The sequence below is a fragment of the Neodiprion virginianus genome, chromosome 5, assembly GCF_021901495.1.
Source record: "Neodiprion virginianus isolate iyNeoVirg1 chromosome 5, iyNeoVirg1.1, whole genome shotgun sequence".
NCBI classification, from domain to species: domain Eukaryota; kingdom Metazoa; phylum Arthropoda; class Insecta; order Hymenoptera; family Diprionidae; genus Neodiprion; species Neodiprion virginianus.
In genome coordinates this window covers 19,801,079-19,821,786 of record NC_060881.1, presented here as the reverse complement: position 1 = coordinate 19,821,786, position 20,708 = coordinate 19,801,079, and the positions used below count along the sequence as shown (strand labels likewise).

The 20,708-nt window shown below is 37.3% G+C and overlaps 1 protein-coding gene across 3 annotated transcripts in view; it reads right to left on the bottom strand.

Moving 5' to 3' along the window:
- The window catches only part of LOC124305229 (atrial natriuretic peptide-converting enzyme-like), a 92,352-nt gene extending 72,129 nt beyond the window's left edge, over positions 1-20,223 (bottom strand). For 2 of the 3 annotated variants that reach the window (XM_046764394.1, XM_046764397.1), the window contains exons 1-2: positions 20,015-20,223; positions 17,965-18,035 (exon numbers count right to left, since the gene is read on the bottom strand). The gene's annotated coding sequence lies outside the window, so the exon portion shown is untranslated. Of the gene's footprint in view, positions 1-17,964; positions 18,036-19,829; positions 19,892-20,014 lie in introns of those variants that run through there. The other variant, XM_046764395.1, reaches the window with a different exon arrangement.
- Positions 20,224-20,708: the final 485 nt, after the last annotated feature.

Genomic DNA, 20,708 nt, shown 5'->3' with positions numbered 1-20,708 from the left:
AATTTTGCGAGTGAGGTTAGGAGAAAATGTACTACGGGGATGAAAAATGACAAACGGAAAAGGGGATGCATGAGAAATAGAAATGGGAAATTGAACGGGAGAAAGGAAGGGACGGGAAATTAATTCTTCACGGTTTCGGTTAGATTATGATTTTCCCAAAATCCCCGAGCATCCAACTTAAGACAGACATTTAACCGACTTAGAGGATTTCGCCTAAGTGCTAAGTGTGTGCCGGTGGATAATCCGCATAACTCTTAGAGGATAATGCTTGCAGAGTCACGTGCTCCGCTCTCACGGCAAAGCTGATAACGCGAGGTATCCTGCAGCTTTCGTCTTCGTCGTTTTGAAGAAAAAAAAAAGGAAAAATCAAGGATTAAAATGAAGCACGAACCCGATCCATCGAAGGAAATACGTTACATGTCTCGCTGAGAGAATCAGCGTCAGTTTTATATTGCCGGGGGAATTATTGACCGCTCTTTACTCTTCGACGCCACCCTCACTCCTATTATCCCAACTGAGCGATCGATCAACCGCCAATAGTCTGTAAAAGCTCGCTAATGCTTTGCCAGGAATATGTTTTATGTACACGCATACGTGCATCTGTATAACGTACACGGCATGCGGACGGAGTTGCCGTAATGGCTGGTTGGCTGGAGAAACGCGTGGAAATCCGAATCGTGAAAGCGGAAACCAAATTGATACTGGATACTCAAATTATCAAATTTTGAACGATCTAAATGCAAAATTGAAGTTGTTGCGGTTGATCCTCAATCCTTAATCTGTACTTCGCTCAACTCGTGTCTTCTATGAGAAAACGACGCGAGCATCGCCATCTAGCGGTGCTCCCGCGAACTTGCTCGATATGATTGTAAATTCGACTGCAACGATTAATAGTTTTCAGCTCGAAGTTTGACTGGGATTAATCGCTACCCTTTATTCATCATCGTATAGCAGTGGGAAAGAATTACTGACTCAAACGAAAAACAAAACTGATCAACAGATTCTCAAAATCAAGCATCGTACATAAATTATTGAATCGAATATTTAATCATATTTGTTACCTCTGTCCTGAACAAAAATTTCCCGGTGAAACAAAGGAAGTAGAATTATCAAGTATCATGATGCAGAATCATAAATTATCGAATAACAAGTACCAAAATTTATGATGGACAAAATACAGAATAAAGAACGTCAAAATAATTAAAAAAAAAAAAAAAAATGCGGGGTCGAAATACAATCAGGAATTTAAAAGTTCCTACATTCTGTTGTTTCTATATTTCTGCTTTCGCGACATTTCGGATGTCGACATTCGAATCCGCTGAAAGGCAATTCAAACGTTAAATTCCTCCAAAAGGGTATTTTCCAATTTTTCACGCCACTTGCGTCCACATGATTCTACCGAATTTGAAAGGATCACAAGTGTTCCAGATAATTGGATGAAATAACTACCTTAATTCCCAGTATTCAAGAACCAAAAAATATCTTGTTCTGAAGGGGAAAAAAAATTGTTCTGTAATGAAAATTAGATCTGAATTTCGCTTCTGACATTTACGAAAATGAAAAGCAGAGCAAGGGTTCATTTTAGGGATAAAACCAATACGTATAACGAAACGTGGAGGGCTTGGAAGGCGAGAATAGCGATGGCGTAAAAAGCCTGCAATAGAGAAGCGGAAACTCGTATCCTTAGGCCAATTCCCGAGGTATATCTTAGGGTCCAGGATTTCCTGTTTTAAGGACATGCCATTTGACGCCGCAACTTGGTATAGCAGGCATCGCTCCTAATAAATATTTATCGCATGCTGTCCCCGCGGCTGAGAAGAAGAGAAGAGGAGGAGACAGAGAATGCGGGACCATCTGGTCCCGACCAAAGGTGTAGCGGTGCCTAGGTATTATTGATCCCGAGGGACCGAGGGAAAAGGACGAAGAAGAAGGGCAGGAGCCGGAGGCGCCGGGCAGACCATTTCGCCGATAAAACGGGATCTTAAACATATTTTTCTCATTCTGTGTTTACCAATTTATTCGCACGACTCTTCATTAACGGAGTGCCTCGTGTAACGGAAGTTTTCGATGAAACTGAACACTTTAAGCCAGGAGATAGGCAACCGGAATTACATTTCGGAATATGTGGGAACACAAAACAGGCACCTCTGGTTGCCTATTTGTTGGCGTTATGCAGTGAGTTTCACCGAAAACTGCTAACGTACAATGAATTTGGGTGTCGTTGTAATTTGTACATGTTTTAGTGTGTACCAAATGTGAGAATCCTCCGATTTCGAGGCTGCTAAGCCACATCGTTCGCGAGAAACAAGTACATCAATTTCATCACGATTTCGAATTGAAGTTTGCCTTAGAATTCTCAAGATTTCCTGTTTTCGGGTAAAAAATATGTCCCAATTTGTTTTCAGTTTGAAAAACAGGTCTTGTCTTTCCGAATACGAAATCCATTTTGAGGTTGATCTTACAGACCTGCCAAATGACACGTTTTTTTTAAACAATTTTAGTCCTGTGCATGAAAAGGATAAAAAAAAATAAATTGTCTTTATTCTTTTGTTTTTTTTTTTTTGTAAAGAAGTATATGTTTCTTTTTATCAGCGTTCCATGAAAATGGGATCTTGGTTGAATCGATGTGAAAACTTTTTCCACCGACTTCCTATCCTTTTCTTCCGGTCAATTATTGTAAATTCTATTTACCGCCTCGATTCAGATCCTCGGGCGCTTTTAACACCTCAACCCTAGTATTTCACCGCGGCAAATATATCTCGTACTTCAAGAGAATGGAATTTCACTGACTTCCGTTTCCTTCGCTGTTTAGAAGGCTTCAACCTTTTGTCTTTTTCTCCCCTCAGCGTGTTATTTTTCGACATGCATATATACATATTATATATTCTTCACCAGTCCTCCGGTTCAATTCTCTTCACTCGAACTTGCTCGTTTTGTTTATTTTTGTAATGGAGTTTCGTTTCGGTTTTGTTTGTTTGAGGTTTTGTATATTGTAGGTATTCAGAAGCCTATCAAAGTCCTTGGTATAAAGGACGTAATCGATATGCACAGTGTATACCTTATTTCGACCAAACTTAAGAATACATAAGTTAAAAAAAAAAAAAAAAGAAACTCAACTCAGGTCCCAAAATATGTAATCTTTATCGTTGGTGTATTATTTATAGATGATACTTACTGTTGAGATATGATGAAAACGATTTAGATACACTGCTATAAAATCAACATCATTAATTTTTTCCTGTTTTTTTCCTAATTTTTTTTTCGAGATCTAAGATTTTTATTAAAAATCAATTACACCGTATGCTAGGGAGCAAGATAATATTCCTCAGATTTAGTGAACAAAATGGCCGACTCAAGCATCTCACCAATCTCGATTAATTTCGAATTTTCTTAATCATGGCACTTTTTCCGTAACCAACTATCAGCAAAACACGGTAATTTTACTCACCTTGTTATTATTACATTTCCCGAATCAAATGTGTTGCAGGTATGCATCATTTACCATAAATCGAAACCATCGACACAATTTTCGGCAACGTAATCCTAACCTAGACTTTCCTGTTTATTTTTCGGGATAGCGAATAAGATTCGAAGGTCGCATCTTTCGAGCAAAGAATCTCAAGCTTTCCTTTCGGAGAGAAAAGAACGGATCCGCGAAAAGGATAAAGTAAGGGAGCAAATGTACAATCGGAAAAAGTTTCTCCAATACTGTGTGAAAAACATTTGGCGGGAAATTTTCCCGCGCAAACAAATTGTCACAGCCCGCAACTATTTTATTCGTACGTTCGACACTCGTTTATGTTACATTGTAAAAGAAAAAATTTCCTCGGCATTTCAATTCTGTAAATCTTCCACGAAAAGCGAAACACGCGAGGACGAGAAGCGGAAGGAAAAGAAGGGACAGAGAAGAAAGGCGACGTGAGGGAAAGGGAAGAGCTGCCTTGGACGAAGTTTTGTTTATACGAAGTAACAGCCTTCTCTCTTTCTCGCTTTTCCGCACAAGCTTTGTGCTCTTCCGCGAAAGAGGAAAAGGCAAAAAAAAAACGGCCAATTAAGACCCTCTTGACGAGATATAACGCTCGAACGACGCCGACTGTTCTGCACTTCCTGCGCTATTTACGTACACACCGGAATTTTGAGACTTGATCCACTTCTCTCGCCGTACGGATACACATATATGGTGCATTCCGCGTGGAATCCACATTCTACAAGCTTACTCAGTAGTATAGCAAGGGGGGTTCCACACGCAGATTCCTGTTACCGACACTTACCGACATTCTCCCCAGACTCAAACCCTTTTCCGCGATGACGTCACAGTCTGCCGTACCGGCTTGAGGTCAAAACCGTGCAACCTTACCGACGGTTGTATCGGTCGAAGGTCAAAATCATGCTGTTTTACCGACAATCTTACCGACCGGAGGTCAAAGTCTGTAGTGCTCGCGGAAAAGGGTTTGAGCCTTGGAAGAATGTCAGTAAGTGTCGGTAACAGGAATCTGCGTGTAGAACCCCTCTTGCTATACTACTTTACTCAAAGTGTACCTAGCCGATTTTAATAATTCTGTAATATATTTTAGTACATTACAAACATGTCTTTTTACGTGCCAATTTGGCCATTGAAAAGGATCAGAATCACGATCCAACCTCAGCGTGAAAAATTAGCGTTCGAATGATTTCTCGATAGTTAGATAAATATTTTCCGTGGAACCAAGTGAACACCATTTACTTTCAACAGGCGATGATATCCATGTCATTATTTATTTTTGGTGTGGGCAAGATTTAGGGGTGTATTTGACCTTTCGGACGACTAAATTAGCATGTAAAATAAATACGTGTTCGATATTTTGTTTATGTACCTACTGCAGCATATTACATAATGAAGAAAATCGGTGAAGTATAACCTCGAGCACTTTCCTTCTCATTGTCAGAACCCCCGTATTGTTTCATTTTATCAGCCACTTTTTATGCTGTGTGGAACGATCAAAAATAAAAAAATATGTTTTTATTTCACATCATGATTTTTGTCTTGATTCCGAGTCGCATAAAAATGATTCGAGACTCTTTAAACGTTCATCCTCGTGTAAATTTGTCGTTATACTTTTAATCGTTGAAATTATGTTTGTTTAGTAGTCTTTGAAGAGAAAAAACTCAATAACCCTATTGATAAAAGTTAGCTAAAATTTTCAACAAATTTATTTTCATTTATTTTTATCGTAAGCCCAACCAAAAAATATAAACCTGTTATAAAACGAAACCAAGCTCAAGCAAATTGCTGATTAAGAAAACGTGTATTTCTCAATTTTAATCGGATAAAAATTGCAAAAAATAGACCCGAGTCGAAACTCGAAAATTTCACGCGGAATGCCCCATGTATGTACACACGCACGCTAGAAAAAATACTTTGAAGCATACTCTACATGTTACGTTGGCGTGATGTACTCGCTGAAGTAATAGGAAGTACACTACGTTCCGAAGACTTATTGATCAAAGCCACGATTTCAGGAGGGCTTTTAATACGTGGTGAAAGGAACGTAACATAATATCATATTCGTTCTTATTGCAATAACATCATATTCTCTGCACCTTTTTTCTTGTATAAAATTAGCGGAAAAATTGATATATCAGACATTGGTTTATCACAGCGATCAAACGCTGATATTCCAAGCGGTATTTTATATTGCTGACAACACTGATGACAATGACAAACTTACGACGAATATCGTAAATACATTCGACCCTTTTGTTGTAAAAATGAACACCCTGAAATTTGATGACAGTATTTCCAAGACTTACGGTAAAAGGTTAGCTCTTCAGAAATAACTGTTTCATTTTTCAAACTGTAAATAGTTTCTTCCTGTGTGCACAAGAGGCGGAAAAAAACAAAATACAGGTAAACTATCTGTGTGAATTTTTATCTTTTGTTTACCGGTTACAGTCACTAAGTTGCCTCATTTTTCAACCAGCCTTCCGTTTTTCCCTCTTTTTTTCCGATGCTAAAATAATCAGGCCACTCGAGTAAACCAATTTGAGAAAATTGTGAGCCGTACATTGCGAGATGGGGGCTGTTATACAGCCACCTCTTCGTTTAAATTCTGAGCTAGTAACCGTGCTTCGGGTTGGGAAGGGGTGTCAAGTATCAAGGACAGGGGGGCGCGATGCTGAGGGAAGAGAGTCGAATCGAATACGAAGAGGAGAACTCCGAAGTCATTCGATAATGGCGCCGCAAGTTAGCTGCAGGGGTGAAAAACAATGTAATATATATGTATGTATGTATGTATGCATATATATATATGTAAGTTTGAGACTAATCCAAACTACAGCGCGACTATCAGAGGTCGTCCGCTCGGCACACCTACCAAGCCAGAGACAGCGGTCGTCATGCTGATTAGTCGAAACTGCGTAATTCAAACAGAAACACGCAAAAGGCTCGTAGCGCTTGCCGCTAAAGTTTATAATCAAACAAAGTTAATAATTATAAGTACTAGTTGTTGATTCAGGTAATCCTGGGCATAATTCCATATTGTAATTATCTGAATCGTTTGAACATGTGTAAATAGTGTAAATATATTTCAGTTATTACCAGCATCAACCGCAGTACTTTATTGAAAACAAGATAGCCCTTAACTACGAAAGATAAGGGATTGACTTATATATATATACATGTTTACTACATACATATCCATTACCCTTGTACATGTGTAAGTATCCAAGCTTATGTACAAGGGTAATGTGAAATAAGGAGGAAAAAACATGGCGGGAGAGACAAAATTGGTGGACGAAAATGCGCGGAATTTATTATAACATAGGTAAGCGTGAAATTCGAACTGGTTGAAATTCTTTCAAAAGTCGAATGACAGCTGGGTAAATAATTATGACACGGGAAGCCGATTAGGTTCGGAAAATTCTTGTTATAATATGAGAATTAATAAGCGAGTTTGCGTCGAGCATTTTTTTTCTTTCTTTTGATATCCTCACACTTTATTCCTTTTGTTAATCTGATTGCGAGGGAGACGTTCTGACATCTTAAAAATCTCCGGAATTATCTTCGGCCTCATAATTTATCGTTACGTAGTATAGCTATAATAACGATAATAATAACAACGCTATTCGGATAAAAAATCGTTGCATTCCCTTTGTCCCTTCTATCTTTTGATTTAAGAATTTAATAATTCCCTCGTTCTTTGGTAGGGTGCAACAATGCGAAGTACCAAAAAGTCGACGGAACTTAATCCCGTAAGTCAAATTACCGACAGTTACAAACATAAGACGCATAGATTCTACAAAATCACAATAATAAATTCATAGAATCCATGCAATTTCTTTGTTTCTGCATCAAATGAAAATCGATTGACATATTTTTGTTCAGAATTGCGTATAGAATGGGGCTGTTAACAGGGCCTACTTTTTTGCGTTTGAGATACGTGAACTCTGATATTCGGAGATATATACGACAACGTCCAAATCGACTAGGCCAACCCTTTAAGAACTACCAAGAAGTCAAAGAGTAGGGATGAACAAATGGGTGGTATTATTAGAATATAAGTTTGATGTCTATTGATTGGTTCGAAAGGTGGAGACGAAGCGAACACTTTGGAAGTTCGGTGAGAAATGAAGTCGAATAAGCAGAGAGATGCGGAAGTCGGTGCAAAAAGCAGAGGGTTGGATCAGGGTTCGGGGCATGAGATGCGATAGTCAGGTGTGCAAAATATGTGCGAGAGATTGTTGAGTCTGGTGAAATGGCGAGACTTTCAGGCAAGAGAGACGAAAAATGAGTTGTGTGTGCGAAATTGCGCGGATGGAATATGCTCAGAATCCGTTACTTTGACAATCAAAATGAATTCAAACACATATCTGAAAGCTGTGTGGCAGAAAAAATTCGAAATCTCGTTTCAAAGTCTGTAACCAAATTTTAATTCCTCGAAGGATAACTGATATCGTAATTTTGGTTCCAATAATGAGTGAGTTTCGATCCGAACTGAGGCCATTGTTGGCTTTTAATGCTCAAGAATCGATTTGCCAAAAACTCCTACATCAAACAGAAAGTGATAATTTCTCAAAATCGATACAAAATTGTAATTTCGAGTCGATTATACCAGGCGCTATCACTATTGGCGATAAAATCGTAGTTCTGCTTCCGATAATATGAGTAATTTCTTTTTATAAATTAGACAACTCAAGTACCATGATATTTCATAAAAATTAGTCATTGATAGTGATTTCACGATTCTTCAGATTCGCTTAGAAGTTAATTAGTTTATGTACTAATCAAGTGTTTCCAAGGCATTCTTATCACCGTGTATTGTACCTTTCCAAGTTTCTCTCTAAAACCTTTGCTACTGGTAGAACATCTGAAGCAGTTGTACCCAATTACGAAGCGGAACAGCTCTTGTATAAAACACTTTGGAGTCTGCACCGCATCATGTACCTGACGTCCTACAAACAAACTTTATGATATTCAGAGCTGTAGAGCATTTCCTGTACCATTCATTTGTCTGTGGTATAAAAGTAGATTTTATAACAAAATAGCATACAAATACCTGCGGTATATTTAAACAATTTCATAATCGAAAATCCGAACCTTAATTCGCTCACAAACGGCTTATACGGAACTTTATTATACCAATAAATAGATGTCGAGCAAATCGTGATAACTTCCCGTCCGTTCTAATCCAAACAAGGGATTAAAGATATCGATCACGTGTACACGTGTAACGCGTTGGATTTGATCGATTCAGGAGCGCTCGTATTTGGTTCAAACACGAAATCCAATGAGAACCACTTGATACGTCGGTAAGTCTGTCGGTAAAATCGTTCGCCAACATCTCGAACTAGTCAAATTTATCACATACTGCACAGTGCCAGTGTGATTGTTACCGACGTTTCAAACGGTTCTCATCAGAATTGGTGTTTAAGCCAAATACGCGTGTTCCTGAGTTCGGTGAGTATTCGACACGTTGAGTGTACTTTGACAATGCTGACTATATAACGACAATCAACGATCGAAATTATTATCTATAGATCATCATGGATATGTTCATTTCCGAACCAAGTATTACAATTATTTTACCACTAGGTAATGCACGATTTACGAATCTTTATCAACGATTCGCTAACTAATCGAAACTCAAATGGAAGAAGATTCTGAGATCCAAATTTGGCCGCGGAAGTTTGCAGGTTTTATTCAAGAGGGATGATTTTATTGGTTTACCTACAATTCTGAAGAAAATTCATGATTTTTGAAATCATTTTTCGAGCACGGGGCACCGGAAGAAAGACAGACGTAACGTATCGTCAACCCCCACCCCCCTCACCCACTGAAAACTTGAAAAACCTCGATTTTGAAATATTTACCAATGTCACATTTTTGATTACGAAGTTTTGCCAACGACTTACCGACTAACCGTTCTTGAAACGTTCGATTTCGTCAAGATGAGAGGATTTTTCTGTCGGTAAATCTTCAAGTTTGAAAAGCTGGAAAACGAGAAGAGAGACAAATCGGAAACATACTGGAAACCGACGAAAATTGCTGTCATGTTGACACATCGGAATTTGAATATGGGGTGAAAAGACTTGGTGAGCGATGAAATGCGAGGTGACTCGATCGGCTCGCGTGCCGATGCCTGCGGTCATTTGTTGCGCAATTTCGCAGAGAGCCAAGTTCTTGCAGGCGTCGAAGGGTCACCTTCAAAGACGCTGATTGCGGATCCGTCGACGGTCGCGATGCGTCTCTGCCACGTGTACACAAGTACACAGATGCCGGCGCTGAGAGGATTGCGGATCGGAAACCGTAACGAGACCGCACGATGGCATTACACCCCCGGTTGTACAAATCGGAAATCGATATCGGCACCCGAATTCAAGGTGTCTTGAGAGCCTTCGGCATGAGCTTGGGAAAATTCTGACGTCGCGTGAAATATTAACGCAAGATTTCCATTTCGCGACTGGGTGGGAAAATAATGTGTTGGTCAAATTTTTAGGTTATCGGGTAACATTTTCTTAAAATTCAAATAGATCGACAAATTTTTATTTCATTCGGAGCGGTATTATGAGTTTTTGTGATTAGGTGTCTTGGATTCCGAAATGGCCAGTGCGTGTAATTATAGTTTAAATTAAATATAGTCTTTAAAAGACAACCGCCAAAAAATAATTGAATCCATTTTACTGATCGGGTTCTTCGATGTTCCTTCCAAAAATCGTTATACGAGTATCATTTTGACGAGATGTTTATCCGAGCTCGTTTCGTTGAACGTTCAAAAGCGTCAGCTGGGCGATATTGGTCATCAAAATAGCAAGATTTAGTTTTAGACAATTTCGAAAAAACAAAATATCTTTGACTCTCAATTGAACCCTGAACAATGTTTCATCACCGACTTTTTCATTGTCGTTTCCTTTCTACTTTGTTTAATTTTTCATCTGAATTGATCGATGTTTGTTTAGAGTGTATGACAGATAACCCGCTAGCGAGATTTTCGAGAATTAATAACCTTCTCAACCCTCGATGTGCGGTTTTTCATTCCTCTGGCAAAAAGCTCGGAACTTTTTGGATCGTTCGACGTTAATACCAGTCATATTTTCACCATCGCTTTAAATTTTTCGCAGATAAGATGGATTCAATGGGGTTTTTAATCCACGTAACGACACTGCAAAAACAAACAATATGAACAATCCAACTGTTTTGAAAAATTACGACAGTGTGGGAATTCGCAACAGAATAATTTGACGTCGATTTTGAGTATTTTTAGTTCATCCCGTTAAGCGATGTCAAGTCTTTGGAATTACTTCAAATTCGTTCAAAGAAGTGCGAGGCGTAATTTCAAACGATGCAAAACTCTCCTCGAAGATTGTTCGAAGTTCTGTCAACCTTGCCAAGAATGTTGAAGTGTTTTGAAGTGTTTCAAAACGATAAAATCAATCGCTTTAATTACTGCGAAGCAACTCACAGCCATTCGAAGTTATTTGAGACCTTTTTGAGGTTTTCGAAGCTTTTGAATTATTTAAAATCTTTACAAAATTTTTTTGAAAACCTTCAGCAAAATTTCTCGAGTAGCTTGACATTTTGTTTTTTCTATCACATGTGGAGCCTTCTAAATCCACAAAGTCATTTCTAGTGTCACACGAAATGTTTTTTCATATTTTCTGAATTCCTTAGGGCTTAGGTCAAAAACTTCAGTCATCTGAACATTCTGATTTTGAGATTGAAAATTTTCTTCTGTTGGTGAATTTTTTTCATGTTCTTCATGAAACTGTCGAGTTTTTTTCTACGATCAGTTTCATTTCCGGTCCACTACTTATTTTGCTCTCTCATTCTTTCAAACGCAAATCCCCAAAACACTTCAGTATTTGGTAGAATGTTACTAAAGCTTCAAAACAGATACTGGATATGTTTGACAAAAGTAATTCTGAATTATTTTTTAAAATACTCACATATCCTGATCGTTTGCATACTCTAATTTTTACTCTCTATTTATCTGATTCCCGCGCATAATTTTCCTGAAAAGCAAAATGTCAAGAAGAAAGCGAGTTATTAAATTTTCAAATCGAAAGATAGAAGAGACAAAGGGAATGCAACAATATGGTCTCCGTTATTATTATTATCGTTTTATGGCTATACTACGTGGCGATAAATTATGAAGCCGAAGATAATTCTGGAGATTTTTGAGAAGTCAGAATGTCTCCCTCGCAATCAGATTAACAAAAGGAAGAAACTGTGAGGATATCAAAAGAAAGAAAAAAAAATGCTCGACGCAGACTCGCTTATAAATTCTCGTATTATAACAAGAATTTTCCGAACCTAATCGGCTTCCCGTGTCATAATTATTCACCCAGCTGTCATTCGACTTCTGAATGAATTCCAACCAGTTCGAATTTCACGCTTACATGTGTTATAATAAATTCCGCGCATTTTCGTCCACCAATTTTGTCTCTCCCGCCATTTTTTTTTCGTTTCATTTTCCATTACTCTTGCAAATTGTTGTTGTAATAGTTAATTCGAATGTGGTCGTAAATGTCTTCAAATATGGGAATTCACGTATCTCAAACGCAAAAAGGGCTTTACATTCTATACGCTATTCTAAACAAAAACACTCCAATTTTTTTTCACTTTATGAAGAAACAAAGAAACGGCATGGATTCTACGAATTTACTATCGCGATTTTGTAGAATTCGTGCCATTTCTTTGTTTCTGTATCAAATGAAAAGGAATTGGAGTGTCTTTGTTCAGAATTGCGTATAGAATGGGGCTGTTAAGCCCTTTTTTGCGATATTTGGGGATATATATGACAGCGTCGAAATCGACTAGGGCATCCCTTTAATGCAAGGTACAGGCGTCTAATCTCTACCGTCAGCCCGAAGCACCCCGTGATCAATGCTGCTCTCATCTTGGGATTTTAAAGAATCAAAACCAAAATACCCAAACTTCGGAACGTATCTCATTTAATACATGACCAATTAAACCAATACGAAAAGACAGCAGAAGACGTAAGTCCCACCTGCGATTCACGCTAATTCGGAACGTTATAATCCTAAATTGAAAGTACGTGGAGATAAAATTTGTCGTGGAATTTAGAGAAAATTAAGCGCACGTTTTCATCCGCAAATCATTGCAATATCAAATTATTTCGTAAACAGAATTTAAGAATATAACAGATCTGAAAATTTCCGATCGTTTTTACCATCAAAAATATGAATAAAACACAGAAATATTTCGATTGTTATTTTGACAAACGTCAAATTTGAAATTTTGCTTTCTTTTTGGTAAAAAGGACTCTTAGCAATGGTATTTGAGAAAAATCCTTTCCAAACCACAGAATAGGTAATGTGCATTTATTATTTCAATGGAAAGATAGAAAGAGAGGGTGAATATAAGAGAAAATACCTGCTTAAAATTTTCCAAATAACACTGATTCATCTTGGATTGTTCTCCTCTATTTCTCGGATTAGACCTTTCTCCGCGAACGCTCGATTCGGACTAATCTCACCGCTCTTACTTCGCTCTCTCTCGCGCGATACTCGCTCGCTGTTCGCTTTTTCTTCTGCGCATGCGCGCTGCCCGCTTACTCCCCCCACTTTTCTCCCACCTCAGAGGCGTGGAGCAGAGACATTCCGGGCTGATCATGTCACACGATTGTGGAAAGGTTGTTAATATTAGATCAATAGCAGATACAGGCAAGAGAAACCGTCGTTATTCGATCAAAGGTAAGAAGTAATAGAGGATTTTATGACTAGGAAAACAAGTTAAATTTGTAAATTTCACGAAATCAAACGAGAGCTGGTCGACGACGTGGATAATTTTCAAATGTACTTTTTGATTAGAAATTGAAGTGAAATTTCAATGTGCACAGTGCGCCAGATAAGGTTTTTACCGTCGAATGAAAAGCATAAAAAAAAATCAAATAAAAATTTTTAATGTTTTTGCACATGAAATTAAGGTCCGCTTTTGTTCTTTGCCCTGGTTCATTGCCAATTTTTTTAACCCTTCAACCTTACGTTACAACAGGCGTAACTGATACTGGAAAATTATTTTGAAAAATCGAATCAACTTTTTTGGAATAAATCAGAAGCTCGAAGCCCTTTTAGGGCTGCGCGTGTATCCCTAACCGCAGAATAGGGGTACAGACTTCCACTAACTGAAGAAACAAGTAAAGGATGTTATACGAGACGAAGACAGAGTGCTCGAAACGTGGGCAAAGCTCCGTTTTATGTAAGCTCGCCTGCTTCGGTCGGGATAAAAATTCTCCCCTTCGTTCGTCGCACGCCTTGCTTTATACTGTAATTTATATGGAAGAATTCCTAAGCCTCGAGATATTCAAGCACCTCGTTACGCGAATCATCGTTCAAGGATCTTCTATCCGACTTGTTACACGTTTTTTAATAACGACAAGGAGAAGAAAAATTCTTTCTTTCTAAAATTTTTCCTTTACAAGATTCTTTTAATTAACCACCCCCGATGGAAAAACTCGGCGACACAATTAAAAAATTGCAATCTTGTCGTCAATGAGCGAAAATTTCAGTTCCAAATTTTCAATCGATCTCCCGGAAAATTTATTCAAGTTTTCAGTTACTTGCGATCATTTTCCGTTGCGAAAAATTTTTAGAAAATTTTCCGTATAAAGGGCAAAGTCGAGAGACAGTATGCAAAATTGCTGATCCAGTTAATTATTTTTTAGAGTGATCGGTACTGCAAAATTTCATCAGAAATTTTCCGAATTTTCGTAGAATAAATTCTACTCCCATTTCATAATCACGGTTCAAAATTCGATCGAGTTTAAAACACGAGTTCTCTGTTTAAATTAAAAAAAAAAAATGGCATCGAACTCTTATTTCGTTTTCCGATTTTCTTTTCTACACGTATTTAACCAACAGCGAATTCCCAGTAATCTCTTTACTTTCTCAGAATTTTGCCGAGGGGCGAATGAACGTCAATATATTAATCACTATGAATTTCAAAGTTTCGACAAAAGTCCGCGAAATTTTTCTCGATTTTTCAACCATGAAAACGGATTTAAAATTATCCGTCAGAAATTAGATTACTTTGACTTTTTTTGGGCTTTCCAATCGTCGATTCGTTAATAAGATTCGGAAGACTTGATAAAAAATTCCCATTAGTTATGTTTTCACGGAGACTTCCGATAGCCATAAACAAACAAAAAAAGTGTTTTTTCTTTATTTGTAAAAAAAAAAAAAAAACGATTCCGCTTTAATTATTTTTAAGTAACAAACGGGAGATTTGTTTTTCGGAAAAAACACTCCGAAATAATAAAAAGCACAGGACAATGCAGAATTGTTGAATGAATTTGTGGAAAATTGTAAATTTATCCTTTGTTTCTACAGCTTACTATTTTCTATTTAATTTTTGATCGATTAACACGAACCAGAACCGAAAACTGAAATTGGAAAGTCACTGTCCATGAAAACTCAAGGAGTACGCTGAAATTCGGGATATTCGGGATCCGTGAGTATTAACCGTTAGGTGCCTGACTTAGGTGAGGGTTGGAACGGATAAAATTCCAGAGCCGTCGTTTCTTTTGTAGCCTTAAAAAAGTTTTCTCCACTTCACGCCTCCAAGAATTGAGAAGTTATTGGTGTGGGGTGAAGAGATTTTTTCCAATAGTTATAAGTTCTCGAGAGAAAAAGTGAAAAAAAATTCAAGCCAAAGAAAAAGGTACGAACGAAAGAAAAAAAACCAGAGACGGAGAGCGCGGAAACAGTCTCGCTAAATCAATCTCGAGATTTTCTACAAACAAGCTGTGGAAAAGTTTCGTCAAATTTGGAAAAATTCGTCAATATTATTGCTCATCGTCGAAAATAACGCGAGTTGATCGAAATTTGTTTATATTGCTTGAAAATTTGGAATCGTGTGACGATATTTTTTCCGTACTTTTTTTTTCTTGCTTATCGTACGAAAGCTGTTACTGATTGTTTATAATAATATTCTACAACTACGGTGGATCGTTTGTTTTTAAAGTTTCAAAAATCAATTGAACGATATTCGAAAATGATGAAACTTGTTACAACAATATTGAATATTTAATATCTACTACAAAATCGTAAATTTTGATCTACTAATTTGACACAATTCGCACAAATTCCTGCATGTTTCAGATAAAAAAAAATAAAAATAGTCAAACGAAACTCGCAGGTTTCAAATAAACCCACCTTGAAACCCACTTTATTTGCCATGTAAAATTGAAATCGTCCGACCGGAAGATGTGAAAAGCCGAAAACTTGAAAAAAGGATCACGTTTTCCAAACTCCGACCGTCTCAACGTAATAAAATCTTTCACCTCAACCGAAATTGGACGAAGTTTTGTATGGACACCTATACGTCCGTTAAAAAGTTGAAACTTTATTACTACTCCAAAATCAATTCAATACATTGTTCAAATATGTGTAAATAATGACGCTACGTGCGGTTTGTTCTCGTTATCAAGACGAATTTCTTTTTTTCTATAAACAAATACGACCGTCGATTATTTTCTTTCATTTCGTTCAACGCAGTTTGTGGTTCAATATCGCGAGAGAAAGGTGAAAGAAAAAAATGCACATTTCCATCTGAAAATTTAAATTATTAAATTGAAAGCAACCATTATCGCCATGAAACGAATTAATTATCCGGTACTCAAGTTTATTAAATTTTCGAAGATCAGTTCGAGAATCAAACGGATAAATATTTCACTGTCAGTTGATATCACACCGCTGTATATATATATATATGAAAGTGTGTGTGTGTGTTTACATATATTTATTTGCGGATCGAGAAAGGCTTTTACCGGGTGAGAAAATTGCACTCGATATAAAAAGTATCGGCACACGCCAGGCAACTTCACGTCTGTTTATTCAACACTCTATACCTTCACCTATATACACTCGGAGTACAAGAGAAGAATGAGAAATAAGCCCATAAAATAACAAAGAAACAAGGTGACATAGGAACGGAATAAGGGTAGACGATGAAAACGCTTGGATAATGCTTGAGGGAAAAACAGAAATAAGAAAGAAAAAGTAATATTTTCGAAACACTGTGAAATAGAGAATTTCCTCATTCTTTTTTCGATTGAATTTATTTTTGCGACGGACACGTCAAAGTAAGATTGCAAAAGTATCGGGATTTATGCAATACGAGCCTATTTTTTTTTTTTTTTAGGAAAAGACTCAAATTCATGGATTTCAAGGAGAAAATCAGATTAATATCTCAGATCAGAGATCGAGTAATTTAATCCCGAAATGTTCATGTGAGATACATTTTAGACGACGTAATATCGAGGGAGATTTATTTGAATATGACTCAATACCGAAATTCTGCGGGTGAGAGTATAATAAGCTCGTTACATAGTTCTTATTAAACACGTGTCCATGTGTGTGTTATTTTCGTGTGTATGCGTAAACGCGTCTGCGTTCCAGACGGTTTACGAGCAGGTTATACGCAACTTGCGTATCTCGCAACAGGCGATTCATGGGTTTATCTGCGTAACGTATATCAAGCTAAATTGTATCGCAGTTTACCCTGAAAACCGCCGATGCGTTATCCGCAAATATTGCGGCGATATTCGCCGACGGGGGAATTTATAAAAGTATTACATTTTAGCCAGGAGCTAAAACGGTGCACGGATATATCCGACAACGCAAAACATCGTAGGTATAACCTAGAGCTTTAATTTTACCAGTTTCTTCGGTCGAACGAAAATCAATGCGCCATTCGACACGACGAATTTGGAAACCATGGCCAGAGTTGACGAAGAAATTAAACCGATAACAAAATTTGTTACGAAAATGACAAAATATTGCCCTTTCGATGAAAAATTGGACGTATAGAGAAAGTTGCTTTTGTATTCAAATGCTGCACTCATATGCTTAAAAGTGCAGTTCGGCTAAGAAAATGTCACAGATATGGAAAACGAACAGAGTTCAATCGGTATTGAGTTACACTTAGTATCATGAACATTGATACAATTCCCGGAATAACACCGACGAAAGAAATTGCACCAATGAAATCACGCTGTTGCAAAAATGGTACAAGAGTGAAAAAATTTCACTAATGACGGACTAACGAAAATAACCACACTGAGAGAAATATTTAGTTCCGGTTACCGCTCAGTCCTTAACTATTTTCATTTTTCACCACAACCGAAAAACATAGTTCTAGGTACAAAATGAAAATTAGTTTTCTAGCTGTTACCGGAAAGTCTACTGTCCGTTACTATTCTTTCTCATTACGATCACTGTTGCTAGATTTTCTTGTAACTGTTGCGAAAATTTAATAATTGTGCAACGATAAATTGATCTAGTTACCGTAACAAATGAAATTTTTCTCACCGCAAAAGTCTCATACTGATTGTGGATCAAGCAAAAATGGCCTTGGTCGGGAAAATTTTGATCGTGGCTTAAAAAAAGACAGTAAAAACCCTTGTGTGAAAACTCTTGTCGCTAGATGTTAAATAGTTTGATTTGTTGCATGCGCGTTTTACTAACCTTGACGACATTTTTGGGGCTGGAGTTATCAGGACTGCACACATGAAACTGCGGTGAAATCCGATTGCGAGCTGAAAAAAGTAAAAGAGAATTGAACGAGAATGCGATTCAGAGGTTTGACGGAAATAAAAATGCTGAGTTATTAATTATTGATAATCAGTCGTGAATAACTTGTTAAGAAAATTGGGCAACAGTTTGAAACAAAAAAAGAAATCCGATCAAGCTTCGCAAAAGAAATTCCTTGACAGAATAATATTTCTGACTATCGTCAAAAAGAGTTCCGAATAAAAATTTTCAAAATTCATCATCTGAAGATGTCATAAGCTTTGAGATGTTTACAAAATCTGATCACAACTCGACGAAATAAATTTGTTACGCACTATTTGACAAAGATTTCGGAACCGCAAAAACCGAAAACAAACAAAATCTTTTTAAACTATCTTCAAAATATCTGTTAGAATATTCTTTCAAAATGTTTCGAGTTATTTTGACAATAAAGTTTTTCACACTTTTCAGAGAAAAACAGTAAAAAATATTTCATCAAGGGAATGAAACAACTTTTACATAATTCTGTGAAGAGAATTGAGAGGTTTTTCTTCACGCTACCCGAACTGCCTGCTTGAAGAAAATGTCAAGAGATTAAGAGGAGATATATACAAGAGGAGCTGAAAGTATCAGAGTAGAGATTTGATAGAGGATACGGGGACTTTACGTAATCGATTGACTTTGTCGTTGTTTCGAGTTGTAAAACCGGGAATATTGAATACAGCTCCACATATTTCTTTTTTCACAAACAAAAAAAAAAAAAAAGAATTAATTTGTATTACGTAAACTCATTGATTGCTTTTGCGAGAAAGATTGTTTCGTGAAAATTGCTGACGATTATCTTTGTAATTATATCCGTAAAAATTATCGTCGTTAATCGTTACGTGTTCAATTTCAATTTTATTTCACTTATCAGTGTGCAAAGTCAAGAAACTCTCGGCTCTCAGCTTTTCTTCGTAGCATCACGCCATTCAAAAATTACCGTGCCTTTTCATATTGCGCGTATTGAATTCTCAGTGCGATGCTCGGCCGTTTTCTCGCCACAACGCTAGACGGTTAATTTTAGACCCTCAACGCGATTCAAAAATCGGTCAAATGTAAAATTAACCGAGGCATGCTATTTTCATTTTCTTCTCGACGTAATTTTTTCGTTCCTGCAAGCGTACGATGTTATAATTCTCATCCAAACAATAAACAGTTTTTTTTTCTCAACAATTTCTTGAATACTTGTTGCATTCTTCGTTCAATATTGTTTTACTAAAAAAAAAAAAAAATTCTTTGCGATCAATTTATAACCGATTATTCAATGCCTACAAGTAATTTACTATTGTGGATAGACAACGTGAATAAAATATCTCAGCTGTTTGAATCTTATCAGCACTATAAGGATGTATGTCAGGTATAGCCAGTTCAAAAATTTGTCTAATCAAAGACGTAATAACGGGAAAGTTGAACAGGACGACCAAAGCTGATCAAGTCAAATCTTATGCAAAAACGTCTTTGCAATAAAGATGAAAACTTTTCAACTTTGAATCTCAGTTGTAAACACCTTGTTATTATCAACACAAGAGAAATCACGTTATTCCACTATTTTTTCACCGAAAAATCCGTATAGTTGGTCCAATTTTACTGTAAAATATTTCATTTCAAACGTAAATAAATTCTCTACCTACAAACTGTCAGACAATATTGTATAGTTGAAATTGCACAGCATCGAATGAATCAAATTGATTTTCAATGACTCGTTTTATCGAATTACACCTTTTTTCGCACAAGAATTTCTCAGGTATTTGATAGTGATACAATGATACTTTACTCACTGCTTTACTTACTAGTAATCGAGTATAGGATGTTCTATAATAATTCCATAAGGTGCTCGTCTGCAGCGAATAATCCTCGAATTTCTAAATCAAAGTCACTGACGTATGAATGTTGACAACTCGAAACTTGACGAACACTAATCACACGTCACACGATATCCACAAACTCGCAATCGGTTACTTACCCAAACTTTTGGAAACCAATACGGTATGTTTATACCGACCTCTGACTCCCGCACGATTTCCGGTACAGTCTCTGCAAAACTTTCAATCAAGTGAGCTTTCAACAGGCGATCTGAATATTCCCGTTATTTCCGTGCCGGAATTTAATCAACAGCTAAGCGATGAAATTTCTTAGTTATTCTTCTTTCGTTCATCGATGAGTAGTTGTTTCGAATTTTTGAAAAAAAAAAACCTTTCAAATATCTTTTTCACAATGCTCAGAGGAAGAGTTCTCAAGCAACGCAATTACGAGGGACTTTTTAGAACAGAGTTAGACAATGAACATCGAAGATGAACGCGAGCGATGATGTACAACAAAAATCTAAGCGCTGTTTTTAAAAGCTCGCAAAAGTCCTGCGCTTCTCCCGACGACGAGAGGCGGACTATTCAAATAACGGAAACTACCTATCTGGTGGTTCTCGACACACTGGTTAAAATCCCCTCGACCACAACCAACTCTACGGCAACGAAAACGAGGCGCGTGGGCGACCCTCGGAAAGCGTCACTCGTCGTTGCCGGCTGGATTCTGCAGGGATGAAAGAGAAGGGAGCTTCTGATTCGGTGATGCGATTCCGGGGCCCAGGATCCGCCAGAAGTCAAATTAACACCGTGTCGTAGGAAAAAGTTTGGCTAAACGGTCACGGTCGAAAGAAATAA